We start from the raw sequence: 20,762 nt of genomic DNA on the forward strand, positions 1-20,762 counted from the left end.
ATTTTTTTAATCTTATACAAAAGTCCTTCATGCCACACTTTATCAAACGCCTGAGCCACATCTAGAAATATAGCAGAACAGTACTCTCTATGTTCGAATGCCTTCCTAATTTCATTAGTTATTCTATTTACTTGCTCTACAGTGCCATGTTGTGCACGAAAACCGAATTGGTGCGTTGGTATTACCCTATTTTCATGAAGGAAAGGAGACATCTTTGATAGTAACACTTTTTCAAATATTTTAGAAAGACAGGGTAGAAGACTGATTGGTCTGTATGAAGGCGGCTGTGTCAGGTCTTTTCCCGGTTTATCTATCATGATTATCTGCGACTTTTTCCATGAAATAGGATAGTATCCGATACTAAAAATTGCATTAAAGAGCAAGGAGAGCACTGTTGAAGCAATATTTGGTAACTCAATTAGCATTTTTGGAGTAATATTATCGTGGCCTGACGATTTTTTTGGATTAAGCTCTTTTATGATACTAACAATTTCAGTAGTTGAAGTCTTAATAGACCCAAGTGATTCGTTTGTGGTATTGTGGATGATTGGCAACTTAAAATTGTTCTTTGGGCAATTTGATTGAAATACCTTTTCTAGGTGATTTGCAAAACAATTTGCCTTATCTTCGTCACTTCGTGCCCAATTACCATTTGACTGTCTTATAGGCATGTTGGAATCTACCGGTGGCTTAAAAGACTTTTGGGCTTTCCAAAGAGAGTTTTGCTTGGTAGAATTTGGACACAGTTTCTTTATATAATTTTCAGTGCTGTATTCTTCCTCGCGTTTAAGCGCTTTTTTTAACTTACGTACAGCAGATTTCAGTTGAAGCTGAGTAGAAGGAGAGCGATGTGTCTGCCATTCGCGTCTAGCTCGCCTTTTTTCGTTCACAAGCTTTTCTATTTCATTATTAGTCATGTTTCTAAAAACCTTAATTTTTCTTTTGGGTGTTGCCAAGACAGCTGCATTAGTTACTACATCATTAAATTCTTCTATACTGTTATCAATATCTCTTCCTGTATTTATTTTTAAATCTATGTTAATGTGGCTACTGATATATTTTCTATATTTCAACCAGTTTGTTTTATGAGTTGTTAGAGAAACTTTCGGCTCAACTATCATGGGCTGTTCGCATAACTTTATTAGTACAGGAGAATGATCAGAAGATAAGTCAGTACATGTATCTACTGTTATTAGCGATCTATCTATGTTTTTGACTACAGCAAAATCTATTAAGTCTGGTATTTTGTTTCTATCACTGGGCCAGTATGTCGGCTTACCAGGAGATATTATGTCAAGGTTATTGTGCTTATTTATAATACTGTAGTACAGCTGCCGTCCTTTCGGATTAATAAGACGTGAGCCCCAGTACATGTGTTTTGCATTGTAATCTCCACCTGCTAGAAATCTTGGACCTAGCGTTCCAAAAAAGTCTTTAAATTCGCAATCTGTAATTTTAAAGCGAGGTGGACAATATATAGCAGTTAGATTAAGGTCAGCACCCCGATTTTTCAAAGATATTGTTGTAGCTTGTAACTAGGCTGTAACATGCGGTTCTAAAGCGTGGTGGCTTAACCGATTTCTAACCAATACTGCTGTTCCACCGTGCGCCTTTCCATCTGGATGATGTGTAGCATGAAGTCTATATCCCGGTATAAAGAAATTGTTCTTATTTGTTAAATGAGTTTCTGATAGCAGCATAACATCTATGCTTTTTTCAGTCAGAAATTGTATTATCTCCAGTTTGTGTTGGTTTATACCATTGGCATTCCATAAACAAATATTTAGTATACTCATTTTTTAGATAATAAGGTCTGTAGCATTTGATTTTGTGATTTGATTAAATCTTGGATCATGTTTTGCATGCTAGACATAAATTGTGTCATACATTGAGTAAGGTTTAGGATCATATTTTCAATACCTCCATTAGGTGGATTTTGGGGTTGTTGCATTTGCACAACGCTGCCTTTTAGCACATTTGCATAGCTTCCTTGGATAAGACTATTCTTAGAATTACCAGGTTTCGAACTCTGGTCTGTAACTACTATATTTTCGTTACGAGGGATATTCATCATTTGGTTACGACGAGCTTGAATTCCCAGCGATAATTTTGATTTTAAGTCTTTATATACAGGGCAGCCTCTGTAGTTAGCAGTGTGATTTCCTCCACAATTACTGCATTTTTTATTTGTATCCTCTTTTTTAAGAGTACATTTTGATGTTGGGTGTAAATCACCACATACCACACAAACACTGCGTAGAGTGCAATAAGACTTGGTATGCCCATACTCTTGGCAGTTGGTGCATTGTACCGGACCATTTCTTTTATGAGGTTCTTCTACGGTAATTCTACGATGTAACAAATATTTTAAGTTGTATATTGGATGGGTTTCATTCCTTTTAATTGGGTTAGAGTTTGGCAGCAATTCGACTTTAAACATTGGTTGTGGTACCTTATTTCTATTGAAGATATTTACTACATTTTTAATTTCAAAGCCGCATTCTTCAAGGGCTTCTTTGACATCATTAGACTCTACCGAAGACTCTATGCCTTTTACAACAACAACTAGGCCTTTCGAGCTCTTCAGTTGATAAGAATAATAGTTTTTATTGTTATTTGACAAAAATTTCACTATATCCATAAAACTTTTCTCAGTGTAGGACTGTATTTTAGTTTCATCTATATTGCCTTTTTTCAAAGGCACTATATGAAAATTGTTAGTACCTACAATTTCACTTAGTTTCGCAACAAGTACATTAGAGCTACGCTCTCGCAAATATATTGGCGGCGGCTTGGCATTCACGACTGTGGTGGTACCCTTCGCATCGTCGTTCGATCCATTGCTTAGTATGGCAAATCTGTTGCCATTTAAAGTTCCTGGCTTATTTGTATCAAGCGTGGCTGGTTGGAATTTTTTGGAATTGACCGCTGACTTTAAAGGACTTGATTTCCTTTTAATATTGACGTAGCGGTCAATACCAATCTGTACAGATGGTGTTTTTCTTTTTGGTACATGCTCACCTTGCATTGTTTTTCCCTTTGGTGTCCGCTCGTTTGCTGGTACCTGCTTGCTTGCTATTGTCTGCTGTTTTGTTGTTGTGCACTTGCTGTTTTGTTCTGCTTCTGTTGATCCCTTCTGCTGATCGGCAGAGCGCTTCGATGACTCATCTTTTTCACCGTTGGATTGTTTTTTTGTTGGAGCAGATTGTGTAGGCTCAACAAAGCTGAAGTAAGCATTCAGAGAATGCCTACGACCTTGCTGTTGAGGCTGCGCAGCGCTCATGTTTGTTTTACTTTGTTTGTTTTGCACACTTGAATTTTATTATTATTTATTTTTATTGTTTGTAAACTTTTTTGTATTAGTATTATTTTTGTTTTGTTTTTATGTTTAGCTTTTGATTTTCCACAGAACTTGTAGTTGTTTTGTTATTTAATTTTATTTGCTTTTAATAATTCAATTAAATCACGGAGCGCATTAAAACACGTCCGTACTCTTTGAATGCTCAATATATATATATACATATATTGTAAAGTAAACGATCCAGATCGACTTCAAAGTTCTTGTATATGGGAAGTAGGCGGGCTTGTGAACTTACATATATTCGTAACATATCATTTAGAAACGAGGAATATATTATGAACTGAATTTAATTGAAATTGGTCGAGTAGTTTCGGAGATATGGTTTTTGGGCGGAGCCAGGACCATTTAATATTTTGTAAACCAATTTGAGTGGAGCTCTTCTGTACTATCTTTATAATGAGATTTAAGGTTTCTTGTGGTTCTCTTTACTGAATTAAAGCATTTTTAGTAGTTTTCAACAAAACCTTTGTATGGGAAGTAGGCATCGTTATATTCCGATTTTCTCTATTTTTGGACTGAGGACTAGAGAGTTTCCTCAATATAGCTTTATTATTATACTTTATGATATCTGTACAAAAAACTTGATAGGGGGCTGGGTCACGCCCACTCTCCCAAAAATATTATATCCAGATGTGTCTCTTCTAGTGCGATTCTTTATAACACGTTTTTTTGTGAATATCTCGCAAACCAATAAAGCTAAATAAACCTAACTTTCTGCATTCGTTTCACTTACGTACCCCATCACACACCATAACAAGTAAGGAAAGGCGAAGTTCGGGTGCAACCGAACATTTTATACTCTCGCAATTTATTGCTATATTTTTATCAACATCACACACAATTTGACACATATATTCCGCATAAAGTCCATAGAAAAAGAAAATCATCATATATAGTATATCGTATTTTTGAAAATCCTATAGTTAGCTATATGAGAGCTAGGGAAAGTAATGAGTTATATGGTATTTGGGTGGTTCACAACCACGCTTACTTCCCATAAAACTCAAATTTGAATTCCAACTGTTTCCTTAACTTCATAATGTTTACATAAGCTACTGATGAAGATAGGAGAACAAACCTTAACACAAATACTGTATATCATCTGTGACTTCATTTGTAGAAAAATATTCTTTGACTACCCCTAACCACTTTTATCTAGCTATGCACCTCGTATGTTTTCTTTTAAGGAAACACTTACCACTGATAATACACTGATAATTCTTTGAATGAAAGAGAAGGAAACTTTATTGTCACAAGACTCGATGTGATGTGTGGGGTGAATGTAGCGTGTTAGTGATGTGTGTTTGCATGTGAAAATGGTGTGTGTCCAGGGTGGTTGAGACTCATTTAGCCATCCCGGCCCCCCTAGGCGAATATTCAGCCTAGCAATCGCTGGAGTTGCTGCAACGTAGCAACCTCCAAGTACGTGGAGTAGGGTGTCGCCCGGCTTCGTGGTTGGTGGTACGGTGCAGCATGCGAGGCAACTCAGGCAATGGCCATGGGCCCGGCCGACCCGCTGACGTTGCGGAGGTGGCATCCCCTTAAAGATGCGACAGTGGGACAAGCGGTGCGGGCAACAACAGAGAGGACAGCGTATGCGTGGTGCTTCATTGAGCTGCCGTAGTGGGGCGTGATGTATTTCTTGGAACGATTGGCTGCGGTGTCGCCGTGCTGCTTCGTGCAGCTGGAGTAGGACCAGTGCGTGGCACAGTGATTGCCGAACGAATAGTTGGCATTGGTACTGCGGGCATATCGGCGTCCATATCAATCTGTATGGGAGAGAGTTATTAATATTATAAATTTCTGGCATGTATATGAATGCTTCGGAATGTGGCAAGAGTGGGTCGTCATATGGATCGATCACTTATGGTACTTTGTTGTTGTTAGCAGATTTTCAGTTTCGTTATTATTTATTTTCTTCCGGTTTTTTTTTTAGTTTTGTGCGGTTTATTTGTTGCGGTTTTATGTTTCGGTGTTATCGGCGGTCGGCAAAAAGCATAGTTTAACGAGCGGTCTCGTTAGTATTCCGGTTTGTATATGCAGATCGACTACGCGAATATGACCGTCGGAGCCGTAGTGAAGCTTCGCCATGCGACCAAGCCGCCATTCTGTGGGGGAAGACAATCATCATTGATCAAGACACAATCTTCAAGCTGAGGCGCCTTTTGTGACGTTTTCCACCGGTACCTTCTGTGGAGGTCCTTTAAATAATCTTCTTTCCATCGACGACTTAATTCATGATGGAGAATTTTGATTCTTTCCCAACTGTTTAATAAGGAGAGCGTCTCCACGGATGGCTCAGGTGTGGCCAGGATGTGCGCTCCTTTAAGAAAATGCCCAGGAGTGAGGGCAGTGAAGTCTGAGGCATCTTGCGAGAGTGCAGCGAGAGGCCGTGAGTTGAGAACGGCTTCAATTCTGGTTAACAATGTTGAGAATTCTTCATAATTAAATTTGTAGTTGCCAGCCAGCTTCTTGAAATGAGATTTGAAGCTTTTTACAGCTGATTCCCATAGGCCACCCATATGAGGAGCGCTTGGAGGTATAAACTGCCAATCGATACCTTGGGGAGCGTATTTTTGCACCATATCAGGTGAGACTTGTTTCATGAAATCCACAAATTGTCTTTCTGTCGCTCTTTGAGCTCCGATAAACGTTTTGCCATTATCGCTCATGATTTTTGAGGGGAAGCCACGTCGTCCGACGAAGCGAGCTCAAGGTGGACTGCTTTTGTCGTGAAACAGACAAAGACCATATGTTGCATGAGGCGATGTTCAGCATGCAGCATGAGTATATGAATATATGCGATGAATAAGGTGGCAAATGGAGACTTTTCTGGTATAATTATAGGATGGCGTTCATTATAAGTCTGACTTGAATCAGCAAGCCGACCATTCGCACGAAGCAGACCTTTTGTATCTAGAAAGGGGTTTAGGACTAAAAGTGAGCTCCTTTTATCAATCGGCTTCGATTCTTTTAGAAAGGTATGTCGCGGTTGAAGTAGCGCGTTTGTGTAGATGTGATAGAACCGACCTTTTGCCTTTTGTAGGTCTTGGTGCGTCAATGTATCGCATAAGGGATTAGTTAATCCTTTGACTTTCAATTTGAGACGCTCTATGAATTTGAGCATATATGCGACTGCTCTGAGTGCCCGGAGGGACGATGAAAACCGTTGAATGATGTCAGTATCATCCAGTGTTGCAAGATAAGTGTCGATTTTTCGACTTTCTAGGGCTATTATGTTTCGCATGAGCGATTGTGGCCAAGAATCGGGAGATTCTGTTAACCATCTGGGACCATTCCACCATTGGGTGGTGGTGGCGAGATGCAGAGGTTTGCATCCTCTTGTACCTAGATCAGCAGGGTTGTCAGCACTGGCTACGTGTCGCCAAGTGGCTGATCCCACTAGGTCAAGTATTTGAGACATTCTGTTAGAAATATAGGTTTTCCACGCATGTGGTGGTTTTCTAACCATGCTAGAACAATTTCGGAATCGGACCAAAGATATAATTTGTATCTTGCCATGTTTAAATGGGTCTGCACCAAAGATACTAGCTTGGCTAGTAGCAGTGCGCCGCAGAGTTCAAGCCGTGGTAGACTTAGCGTTTTTAAAGGAGCAACTTTCGCCTTTGCTACTAGTAGTTGACTGGTAGTGTCTACATCTCTTTGTGTGCGCACATAGATAGTGGCACAATATGCCATTTCAGAGGCGTCGCAAAAGCCGTGTAGTTCTACTTTGTATTCGGGGGAATAGTTTACCCACCGAGGAATTTGTATCTGAGAAATGTCGTTCAGATTATTAGCAAACTGGGACCATTTTTCTAAGCGAAGAGGTTTCACTTGTTCGTCCCAATCGGTTTCGTCTAGCCATAATTCTTGAATCAGGATTTTCGCTTGTATCATAATTGGCGAAAGCCATCCTGCGGGGTCGAAAAGTTTTGCCACGGAGGATAGAATTTGTCTTTTTGTTATGCCGGATAATGGATATAGACCCTGTAGTGTATGAAAACTGGTCAGATATCCCATTCCATTGGATGCCTAGTGTTTTGGTTGTACTTTCCTTTTCTAATACATGGAGATTAGTATCCAAAGGAGGTGATATTTGATTTGATTTGAAGGAGTGATATTTGCCTTTTATGATTTTTTCGCATGGGCTTATTTCCTCCATGTGATCTAAATGGAGATATTCTTCAAAGACACTATCGTACTCTTGTTTGAGTTCACCTTTTCTAAGTGGGTTTTTTTCCATACTTAGAAACTGCTGTATTGCAGAGGTGCGAGAGTGACCTAAGGCGAGTGTGTCTAGAAATTGTTGTTTTAGTGGTAGTCGTACAACATACCGACCATTATCTGATCGAGTAGTTGTGGCTTTGTAAAAGTCTTCACAATACTGATCTTCTGGTGTTGTAACCGAAATGGGGGGAGCTCTTCTAACTCCCAAAATTTCCTTAATTGTGAATTAAGACATTCGTTGGATATTTTTTCAACTTCAGTTGTCATGGTGGAAACTGTTTCAGTAACTAGTCCACTTAGTATCCAACCGAAGATGGTATTTTCAGCTAGAAGGGTGTTTGAGATTTTTTCAACACCTTCTAGTATAATTTGCGGTATAAGGTCGCTGCCTAGCAGAATGTCTATTTGAGCTGGGGTGTTGCAGTTGGGATCTTTTTACGCCAAAATAAATTAAATTTATTTAAACGATTTATTAAAACGATTTTTACTTTAATAACTTAAAATTAATTATCTTTCAACGTTTATTGTTTTTTGATGGATAAAATATGATTTTCGAAACTGAAATTGTTTTAGGATTTATAATTATTTAAATGTACCCTATGTATGAATGTAGGGTACCGAAGCATAGAGTGTATGCCCAATGTATGTAACAAATGTTTGCATTATAAGAAGAGCGCGAAAACGAAAAACGATATTGAGCAAGTAATTTGTCGTCCACACTTAAGTATATGTATGTATGTATTTCGTTCTTGTGTACCCATAGGCTATTGTAGAAAGAATCAAATTTCAAAACGGATTTGACAGAGTGCAGGTTTTACACCACTGTACTTGTATATCGGAAGATATGTGTGTAAGTAAATTTTGATGTTATGGTGATTATAATTATGTATATATATAGTATATATATATATATATATATAGTGAATGTAAAGAATTGTATATAAAAGTATTTTAAGCAGATATGTATGTTAATAAATAAAATTTGCCAGAAAGTTATATTAAGCAAATATAGATATTAATAAATTAAATATGCACGCGTGGGTGAAAAATGTAAATATATGTATGTGGATTTATATTTTATTTCTTTTCCTGACTATTATAATTTTAGTTTTAGGTTTTTTAAAATTTGTTTTTGTATAGACAATTGTAAGCACATATAGGCAAATAATGCTTTATATATATATATATGTCTGTATATACATATATATTTTGATATTCATATATATTGCCAAACGGTTTTTTTATTACCGATATCTTCAAATTTACCGTAGCTTAAAATTTTGATATTTGTTTTAATGAAATCTTTTCAACGGAATTTTTATTACCGGTTATATTGGACAACCTCGTATTTACATAAAAATGTGCATATATGTAATAGTAATAAGGAATGGATTCACTAACATCATTCCGCCTCAATGGTTTAAAGGGGGGAGGTATTTAGGTGTGGTTATTTTTCTCTCTACTCCTCCTATTCGAAGGCTGCTTCGGGATGTTGTTGTAGAAAACCTCCTGTTTTATTTTGCTTTTTCTTGTACGTAGTTTGGTTTTTTTGAAATTTGTTTAGCACTCTTTTGATGTTTTGTAATTAGATTCGCGCCCGTTGGTTTTTTATATATGTATGTTTTGGTTTTGGTCGCGCAACTTTATTTAGGTGATCGGTGGAGGTTTTTTTGTTTTTTTTTGTTTTTGTAATATGCACTTTTTACTGCATTATGTTGCCATGTATGATTATTTTATTTGTTCACTACACTATTTATGTTTAATGCACCTTTTATAGCACTTTTTTGTTCTTTTTTCACTGCACTATTTACGTACGTAAAAATATACTTCTTCCCATGGTGCCTGTCTTTTAGGCTCGAAGGACCATAGCTATGCACCTCGTAGGTTTTCTTTTAAGGAAACACTTACCACTGATAATTCTTTGAATGAAATAGAAGGAAACTTTATTGTCACAAGACACTATTTCTTTATTAAAAGGTTACAAGCAAATTATAAAAAACGACGCGAAAAATGCGAAAAATCAACGTTTGACTGATGCGAAAAGGCTCGCGTGGTGATGTGGTGAGTGGAGTGAATGTAGCGTGTTAGTGATGTGTTTCCATTGGGGTTGAGACTCATTTAGCCAATATCAAATTCAAGAAATTATTATTTTTAGTGTGGGATAGCATATTTAGTGCTAGTACACAAATAATTATTGTTTAATTTTAAGTAAATTTATTTAATATGTTTATAAACTTATAATATTACCTGAATAAGTCAAATACTCCCACATTGACAGTATTTTTATTCGAAGCTTTGTTTTGAGCTATTTGCACCTCCAAATTAGTTTTGATTATCTTTGGTAGTTCTCGGCCGTTAACTTTTGCCATTTTTTCCAAGACTTGAAGTGCTTCTTGTAAACGACCCCGCATTAATAACCATCGAGGTGATTCCGGCATAATAAATATATATAGAAAATATAAAATAAACGGTACGGAAGTGTACAAAGAAAGTTTCACCCAATCGCGTTCTATGTAAGTAACAAGTGACAACAGCATTATGCCTGATGTATAAAAAGTGCAAGTCATTACAGTCACAAATGACCTATAGCTTTCCCCAACGAGTTCCAGAGCTAAAAAATTGAAATTAGTTTGATTTTATTATTAGAAATAAATATTTTCTTTTTATTAAATACAGCTTATGATAAAAGCTACCAACCATGGAGTCTATCATATCATGTTACATAACTTACTTACCTATCGCATATATAATTAAGGAGTTAGGTGGGATTCAAAATTTAAAAATTTGAAATTTTTTTTGCCTTATTAAAAATATTATCCAAAAAATATCAAGTCAATCCGAGTAATATTCTAAGAGATATACCCTTAGGAATTTCAGCCCATCAAGCCACTCAGTATGAATGTAAAACTTTATACGCTTTTATCTCAAAACTCATTTTTTCAATTCGGTGGATGTGATTTCTCGAAAAGTTACATATATGACGATTTTGTTCAAATTTTGCACACTTCGTTGAAATTACATTATATAGTTTATGAAGGAAGGATTTGTTGTATCTTTATTACAACAATTTTTTGCGAGAATACAGTTTTATGGCTAAAATTTGACCAAAAAAGTTGGTTAAAATTCTGTCAAAAATTCAAATTTCAAAAACGAATGAGATTGATCGGGTATTTCTTGAGATATGGGCGAAGCCACAGCTATTTTAAATTTTTAAGTGTTATTTTGGAGAATGGGATCATGTGTAGAAGTTCACGAAAGTGAGGAAAGTTTTTGGTTGTCATTCACTTGGGAGTGGCCAGAAACGGTTCTTCTCCACATGGTTCAAGCAGCTCACGACTTCCGGTTTTAGACCAAGTATCCTCTGGGTAGCCAACAAACTGCCGTTTGGAGGCGACCTAAAGTGAAAAGGCGAACCCGCTTTTGCGGTTGTGGGTAGGGTTTGAGACCCAACGCATAAAAACGAAGTACCAATGAAAAATCGATGAAAGCCTGGGTTAGTAAACCCCCCTTTTTATATTTCTTTATTTATTGTATCTGCTTTGTTTAAAGCCTAACAATATTTATTAAAATCTCTCTCGCATGTACCATGGTGAACCCGTTATTGTTTTAAGCATTTAGATTGGAATCTCTGAATTATATCAATGTTGGTTGCACAGGTCGTATACCACAGTTGAATACCGTATATCCAAATCGGTTTTATGATTACTGTTCAAGAGTCTAACCAACAATATACGTCAAAGAAAAGAACCGTGTTAATTGTCCACCGCTTGTAAATCAACTGCCTTGTTTCTTTAACACATATTTGTCTAACTGTAAACAGCATCACGGCATACCAAACATATGTACATGCATGCTTATAGGTACTTGCAAATGAGCTTAGAGCTAGATGAGCTTACATGTGTTAGAGTGAAACTACTACGCTAGGAATGGTAATGCAAAAGGAGATGAATAAAAATCATAATTATGCGGATCATTCAGCATAGATTAATCAGCTGATTGATGTGATCGGTTTGTGTCCTTGCTAGCTTACTTACTTAAATCTTGAACAATTACATTGTATAACAGGACTTTATTTTCTAGGCTAAGTTTAGAATTTTTGTTTAGAAGCCAATTTAAATTTGTTGCTCTTAACTTCGTGCAAGTTACTTTACTCGCTATATGTTTCCGCCACGTAAGCCTTCGATCCAGGTGAATCCCAAGATAAGTTAATTCATTCGCTTGGGGTACGAGTACATTGTTTATTTTAACTGTTACATTGTATAACAGGACTTTGTTTTCTAGGCTAAGTTTAGAATTTTTGTTTAGAAGCCAATTTAAATTTGTTGCTCTTAACTTCGTGCAAGTTACTTTACTCGCTATATGTTTCCGCCACGTAAGCCTTCGATCCAGGTGAATCCCAAGATAAGTTACTTCATTCGCTTGGGGTACGAGTACATTGTTTATTTTAACTGTTACATTGTATAACAGGACTTTGTTTTCTAGGCTAAGTTTAGAATTTTTGTTTAGAAGCCAATTTAAATTTGTTGCTCTTAACTTCGTGCAAGTTACTTTACTCGCTATATGTTTCCGCCACGTAAGCCTTCGATCCAGGTGAATCCCAAGATAAGTTACTTCATTCGCTACCCCAAGCGAGTACATTGTTTATTTTAACTGTCTAACATGTTTCTGGTCTTAGAGAAAATGTAACATGCTTGCATTTTTGCTCATTAATTTTTATACGCCAGTTGGCTAGCCATATTTCGAGCTTCTGTAATACTCTTGATGCTCTAATGGGGCATTTGTTACGGCTTACTAGGGCTGTGTCATCCGCAAAAGTGGATGTCAATACGTTATTAGCTATTGGAATGTCTGCTGTATATATTATGTACAGTGTAGGACCTAATACACTGCCCTAGGACCTTATTGTGTCATGAAGACTTTTTCGGATTTAGCTATTTTAGGATCATGGTAATTTCATAATTAGACGTCCTAATAGACACGAATGACTCGTTTGCGATATTGGGCAAAGTTTGCAACTTAAAATTGTTATAATATCAATATCAAGGTTATTGTGCTTATTTAGAATAGTGTAGTACAGCTGTCGTTCTTTCGGATTCTGGATGATTTGTAACATGAAGTCTATATCCCGTTATACAGAAATTGTTTTTATTTGTTAAATGAGTTTCTGACAGCAGCATAACATCCATGCTTTTTTCAGTCAGAAATCGTATTAACTCCAGTTTGAGTTGGTTTACACCGTTGGCATTCCATACACAAATATTTAGTGTACTCATTTTTTAGATAATAAGGTTTGTAACATTAGGTTTTGAGGTTTGATAAAATCTTGGATCATGTTTTGCATGGTAGATAAAAATTGTGTCATACATTGAGTAAGATTTAGAATCATATTTTAAATTTTCCATTTGGTGGATTTTGCGGTTGTTGCATTTGCACAGTGTTGCCTTTTGCCACATTTGTATAGCTTCCCTGGACAAGGATATTCTTAGAATTACAAGGTTGCGAACTCTGGTCTGCAATTTCTACATTTTCGTTGCGAGGGATATTCATTATTTGGTTACAACGAGCTTGAATTCCCAGTGACAATTTTGATTGTCTTTATATACAGGGCAGCCCCTGTAGTTAGCAGTGTGATTTCTGTTTTTACAATTACTGCATATTTTTGTATCCTCTTTTTTAAGAGCACATTTTGATGTTGGGTGTAAATCAGCACGTACCACACAAACACTGCGTAGAGTGCAATATGATTTGGTGTGCCCATACTCTTGGCAGTTAGTACATTGTACCGGACCATTTCTTTTATGAGGTTCTTCAACGGTAATTCTACGATGGAGTAAATATTTTAAATTGTATATTGGGTGTGTTTCATTCTTTTTTATTGGTTAGATTCTACCCAAGACTCAATGCCTTTTACAACAACAACTAGGCCTTTAGAGCTCTTCAGTTGATAATAATAATAATTCTTGTTGTTATTTGACAAATGTTAATTATATCTATAAAATCTTTCTCAGTGTAGGATTGTATTTTAGTTTCATCTATATTGTCTTTTTCAAAGGCACTATATGAAAATTGTTGGTACCTACAACTTCACTTAGTTTATCAACAAGTGCATTTGAGCTACCCTCACGCAAATATATCGGCGGCGGCTTGGCATTCACGACTGTGGTGGCACCCATCGCATTGTCGTCCAAACCATTGCTTAGTATGGCAAATCTGTTACCATTTAAATTTCCAGACTTTTTTGTATTAAGCTTGGCGGGTTGAAACTTTTTGGCATTAACCGCTGTCTTGATAGGACTTAATTTCGTTTTTATGTTGACGTAGCAGTCAATGCCAGTCTGTACAGGTTGTACTTTTATTTTTGGTACATGCTCACTTTGCATTGTTTTTTCCTTTGGTGGCCGCTCGTTTGCTGATACCTGCTTATTTGATGTTGCCTGCTGATTGGTTGTTGCGCACTTGCTGTTTTTTTCTGCTTCTGCTGATCCCTTCTGTTGCTCGGCTGAGCGCTTCGATGACTCATCTTTCTCACCGTTGGATTGTTTGTTTGTGAGAGCAGATTTTGCAGGCTCAATAAAGCTGAAGTAGGCGTCCAGAGAATGCCTACGACGGCTGCGCAACGCTCATGGTTGTTTTGTTCACTATTATATGTTGTTTGTTCTTTATTGTTATTTTAAACTAATTTGTTTTGGGTCAAATTTGTGTTTTGATTTTAATTTTCGGTTAAACAATTTATTGGTTGTTTGATTTTTTTGTGTATTGCTTTTATTATTATTTGTTTATAAAAGTTGAAATACGCCCGTACTCTTTGAAAACTCATGTACAACCGTTTAGGGATTATGATTTGAGGGCATGCACCTGGAATCTCCGGACCCTTAATTATGAACGTGCCTCTGTCCAGCTGGTTGATGTCCTCATACGACTAAAGGCTGACTTCACCGCCATCCAAGAAGTGCGACGGGCGGAAGATGGAAGGAAGATGGTGGGTCCTTGTGACATCTACGACAGCGGCCATATAAAGGAGCGCAAATTTGGTGTTGGATTTGTGGTGGGAAAGAGACTCCGTCGCCGAGTCCTGGAATTCACCACGGTGGATGAACGTCAAGTCACAATCCACATCAAAGCGAGGTTCTTCAACATATCGCTTATTTGCGACCGCGCCCCACGGTGAAGTGAAGGACGATGTGATCAAAGATACCTTCTATAAGCGCCAAGAACTCACCTTGGCGATTTCAACGCTAGGGTGGGTAAAAAAGGTGTCTTTGGCACAACAGTCGGAAAATACGGCCCCCATGATGAAACATCGCCAAATGGGCTAAGGCTGATCGACTTCGCTGGGGCCCGAAATATTGTCGTCTGTACTACTAGGTTCCAGGATAAGAAAATACATCAAGCTATTAAACTGTCCCCAGATCGAATCACGCGCAAACAATTCGATCATGTTGTGACATGTCTCCAGTGTTTTTGACGTGGGAACACTCCGTGCTGTAGCAGCTATGATACGCATCCGCCTCTGTGCAGCAAAGCGCGCAAGTCAACAAACACAAGGAAGGTTCGACATCGAGAAGCTGCAATCACAACCGACAGCCGAGCGATTTTCTACTCTGCTTGAGAGCACTGCTCAGCAACTCGGAATAAGGGAACTGTGTGCCGCATATCAAGCTCCTTCCGTACAGCTGCCACCAAAATTATGGGTTTTCGGAAAGTAAAAAAAAAACAGCTGGTATGATGAGGATTATCGTCTCGCAGTGGATGGAAAACAGTCAGGCAGTCACCTACCTCTCAATGTTACGATCGACCACAACATGTGCGGGATGGGATAGATACCAGGAGCTGAAAAGAGCGCCTCTGCAGACAAAAAGAAAGAGACCGAAATGCGTGAGTATAAAGAGCTTGACAAGCTGACCGATAGGGGTAATGCTCAAATATCTTACGAAAATATCCGGCGACTAACAGAAGGTTTCAAGACCGGAGCACACTTCGGTAGGACCCTCAGAGGTGATCTAGTAGTCGATGCCCAGAGTACACTTAGTTTGTGGAGGAGCTGAATGGCGAACCCGATTCCCCAATCGACGAAGATGAAACAGATGTTCCATTACCCGACCATGAAAAATTCGAATAGTAATTACCCGCTTGAAGAACAGCAAAGCTGACGGATTACCGGCCGAGTTATTTAAATACAGAGGCGAAGAACTGATAAGGTGCATGCATCAACTTCTTTTCGGAATATGGTCGGAAGAAAGCATGCCCGAAGATTGGAATCTAAATGTATTCTGCCCAATCCACAAAAAGAGAGACCACCGTGGTATAACCCTCCTCAACATCGCTTAGAAGGTTCTATCGAGTGTACTGTGTGAAAGACTAAAGCCCACCGTCAAGAAACTGATTGGACCTTATGGACTTGCTGGCGTACGCCGATGATATCGATATCATTTGAAACAACACCCGCGCCGTTAGTTTTGCTTTTTCCAGACTGGTTAAAGAAGCGAAGCGTATGGGTCTGGTGGTGAATAAGGACAAGACGATATATCTCCTGTTATCAAACAAAGAGTCAGCGCATGCTCGTTATGGCTCCCACGTCACATTTAACAGTCATAACTTGTAAGTTGTAGATAACCAGCTTCAATGCCAATAATAATGTCAGTCTAGAAATCCAAGGCAGAACAAAGACAAAACTCTACAAGCCCCTCATCATTTCCGTCCTACTTTATGGTTCAGAAGCGTGGACGATATCAATATCAGATGAGACAACACTAGGAGTTTTCGAGATGAAAATTTTGCGCAAGATTTATGGTCCTCAGAACACTGACAACGGCGAATACCGCAGACGATGGAACGATGAGCAGTTCGAATTATACGACCACATTGACATAGTCCAGCGAATAAAAACAAAGTTCAGCGGCTGCGCTGGCTAAGTTATATTGTCCGAATAGACGAAAACACTCCGTCTTTGAAAGTGTTCGATGCAGTACCCGCAGGAGGAAGACGAGGAAGGGGAAGGCCTCCACTCCGTTGGAGGGACCAGGTGGAGAGCGACTTGGTTACACTTGGGATCTCCAACTGGCGCAGATCTGCGAGGGAAGAGTGGAGTTACACGCTATCATCGATTTGGCTATAACCGGCTAAACGGTTTCAACGTCATTCAAATACATATGTACATAAATTATGGATATTGTAGACTTTAATGTATTAGTTTTAAGAATTGTTTTAAAATATCAGGTGTGTAAAAATTGTCGAAATCGGACTATAAGTTTCCAAGACCCAGGATATCTACCATAAAATATAAGGAATGGAACATGCCACTTATTGAAATTTAAAAGAAACGACTTATGAACTCTAATATGGGTGATAACATAGTATGATTATGACAGCAGGATGGGGACACCATACAATGACTATTGCAGAAGCTGCCAAGATGAAGAGGTTGAGGCAGTAGAACATCTTTTATGTGGATGTAAGACCTTGCCCAGGGAAAAAAACAACAATCGGACATGATTTTCTTGACGATGTCTCCGAGGTTGCATTTATATAACTTGAACAAGTTTATCAAGGCCACAGGATGGTTCAGAGAGCACATGTTAGTATGAGGTGATTATAGTCCCGGTGGAGTCACAATGGGCCTCATAAAGGCATATCTAACAATAATGACAGAAGCACTAAATACAGGAAGATGGTACAGAGTGGCTGTCCAATTTGTTTACAATCAATGAGTGTAACACCGCGCACATATGGGCCAAAACCTATACCTCAAACTGCTCAACAAATTTTGGTTTCAAATCTGGCATCTTAATATTAAAGATTAAAAAGATCGAAAACGGTTCACTTCCTAAATAACGCAATTTTTTTTAATCCATCGGATAATTCTCAAGTAATTGCGCTAAATCTTTGAACCTGTGAGGCTGTGGCTAATTTTTTGTGAACATATCCCCACGTCTTTCAGGTAGTCTATAGAAATTAAGAGAGAATCAAACTATCTGTGCCAACAGTTGGTAAGCGTCCGTTGGACTTTATACCGTATCCTCGCTTGAGTGCCCCTTCTTAAAATGCAAGAATTTTGAGACTCTTAACCGGGAAAGGCACTTAAGTACTTCGAGGTACTTACCAAGCCTTTTCTCAAACACTTCGCTCTTATATTTTTTTTCTTTTATGATGAAAGTCCCATTTATTTCTTATGGATAACAAAAACACTTCTTAATAACAAAAAATATGAAAAAAAAATTACAAAACATTGTAGAAGTTTTCCTTTTAACAATTCTCAGCGCATTAAATATCAAAAATATGAAAAGGCACTTAAAGCAGTAAAATTGCAAACAATTTTATATTAAGTGGGAAAGGCACTTAAGCGGAGAGTTTTATATGTAAATTTAGATTAAAAACAACGATGTCGCAAAATATGGTCACTTAAACGGGAAAGGCACTTCAATGGGGATCACTGTATATCAGCTAATATGTGAAATACCTTAGTAAAATCAGTTGAACGCATACTTTGTGTCGAAAATGTGGGAAATCAGTTATATCATGCACTATTAAGTTTCATTTTCGTTATTCTAGTGAAAAATTTAAATAAAATGTGGGAAATAGAGAACAGATGAAGATGACATAAAATTTTACACAAATACTGTATATCATCTGTTGCTTCCTTTGTGAAAAAATTGTCGAAATCGGACAATAACTTTTTAAGACCTGGAATATTGAACACGAAGAACTCAGTGCCTAAGGGTAGTTTTTGACCGACAATATCGGTAAATCTCTCAGATACTTAAATGTAATGTAGAGGAAATCTTTTTCCTCTAATAGAGCGCCTCTACCAATAATTATTAAAATCTGGTAATGAATTCCCCAAGTTTTCATATACCTAATTATAGGTTTTTCAAAAAAAAAATAAAAAATACAGTGGGCTTTACTCCGCATATATCGGTTAATATGTGAGATATCTTAGCAAAATTAAGTGAGCGTTTAGTCTTGGATATACTGTACCTGTGTGGTGAAAGTGAGTGAAATCGGTTAAGGAATTGATTCAGCTCTCATTCACTATTTATGATGTTCGTTCTATTTGACTTTATGCCGAAAATATGGGTCAAATTGTGTGCTATCTTTATAAAATTACATCAATAAATTGCGAGGGTATAAAATATTTGGTTGCACCCGAACTTAGCCTTTCCTTACTTCTTTTGATTTCGTTAAATATATTTTTCAATGATATGTTTAAATAACAATATTTGCGATACTTACATATAATGAATGGTATTTGATACACAGCAGGAATAGTCAAGCCTACTATAACTCTGCTTCCAGCCCAAGTCCAAAAATCTCTGCTGATTGACGTTAAGAAGCTACCAAAGAGTAATGTAGCTAAACAAGTAAAATACGATGTACGCCTTCCCATTCTATCATTGAGTAACCCAAAGAGATAAACTCCTATCGGCCCTCCAACGTTTAGTGCTGATAAACCAATTGTTGGATATATATCCTTATCGCATACCAAATCAAACTAAAAGTATAAGCATTTTTATTTTATACGGATTTTTAAAATTATGTTTATATGTAAGTTAAGGTGGTAATCTCTGACTAAAAATAATATAAAATTAAATGATATATATAAATATATATATATATATATATCACAATAATATCTTGATTTAACTTTGTACACTTAGTCCTTGGGTCCCTGAGAAATTTTATAGGGAGAATCACAATAGGGAGAGAATACTCGCATATAATTTTTTTGGAAAAGTGGGCTTGGTCCCAGCCCTTAATAAGCGGTTGGTATCAGTGATCTGCAGGGAATAACTTGGCTTGTGATTATATTCACTAGTTCATGAATCACTCCTATTGTTCACTCGAAAAAATATAATGTTCACACAATCAAATAGCTTGCTTGTGTAATAATGAGTGTGAATATGTTTCACAATCGAACATAGCTTCCACTTGGCTTGGCTTGCTTCTCTCTCCACAATTTTTTTTAGCTGTTCATTGCGTAACGTTAGCTGAGTTGAGTTTATTCATGAATATATACATAAGCATTAGCAAATGATCTGAACTTCTTGCATCAAAATTTGTTATCATGGGTGCGCAGCAAAGTACGGTGATGAGTTAGGCCGATATTTTACAGAAAGAATACAAATTGGTATTGAAAAATTTACTTTATCGCTGGACAACGTCAATCTCGCGGAACACGATGATCGTTGCTAATAAGAAAAGTCACCTTATTTCTTTTTGTTATTGTAACCTAAGGTGCCACAAGAAATGGGGTCGCCCGGTAGGAAAAATTTCGGTCAGGTCCGTTTCTACCTTGGTGGCGTTTCGCGTGTTGCTCAATGTCATTCTGCAAAGGCATCTTAATTCTACAGTTATACCAAGCTCAGAAAAGGCAGGCGATTCCTTATCGGGCTATCAAAAGCTGCCTTTGAATTTACATAGAGATGGCGGATACCTATTTCAGATTCTAGGGTCTTTTCCACGAATTGGCGCAGTGCGACAATTTTTGATCTTCAATAGGGCACCAAACAAAAACTATTCCAAAACAATAATGCTAAAAAACAGTAAGGAAGGGCCAAGTTCGAGTGTAACCGAATATTTTATACACTCGCAATTTATTTATGTATTTTTATTAAGATAAAATACAATTTGTTCCACATAAAGTCCGTCCAATAGAATAACGAAAATCATCATACAGACATATACAGTATATGAGGACATATATATGCTTTAAGCGATATGTAGCCTACCGTATTTTTGAAAAACTTATACTTATACTATAATCAGGGCAGCAGGGTATAAGGGAGGTAAGGGAAGTTATGGCCCGATTTTAACAATTTTTAATAAATATTAGAAGAAAATGATTTCCTCTGAATTAAATTAAAATATCTGAGAGATTTGTCGATATTGATATTTTCGGTAAAAAATTACATTTGGGCACTTAGTTCTTCATGTTCAATATCCTTGGTTTTACATATATATAGTCCGATTTTGACAATTTTTCCACGAGTGATGATGAAATACAGTATTTGTTCGTTATTTACTGATGTATGTATACATTACTAGTAGCTCGCTCCTGCTTCGCACGGGTTTAAACAAACATTTTAAAAGTTATAATTTTTACACACATATATATGTACATATGTAATAGAAAATTAGATTTTTTTATAATTACAATTGTACCTAGTATACAATG

This window comes from Zeugodacus cucurbitae, chromosome 3 (assembly GCF_028554725.1).
Source record: "Zeugodacus cucurbitae isolate PBARC_wt_2022May chromosome 3, idZeuCucr1.2, whole genome shotgun sequence".
Lineage (NCBI taxonomy): Eukaryota > Metazoa > Arthropoda > Insecta > Diptera > Tephritidae > Zeugodacus > Zeugodacus cucurbitae.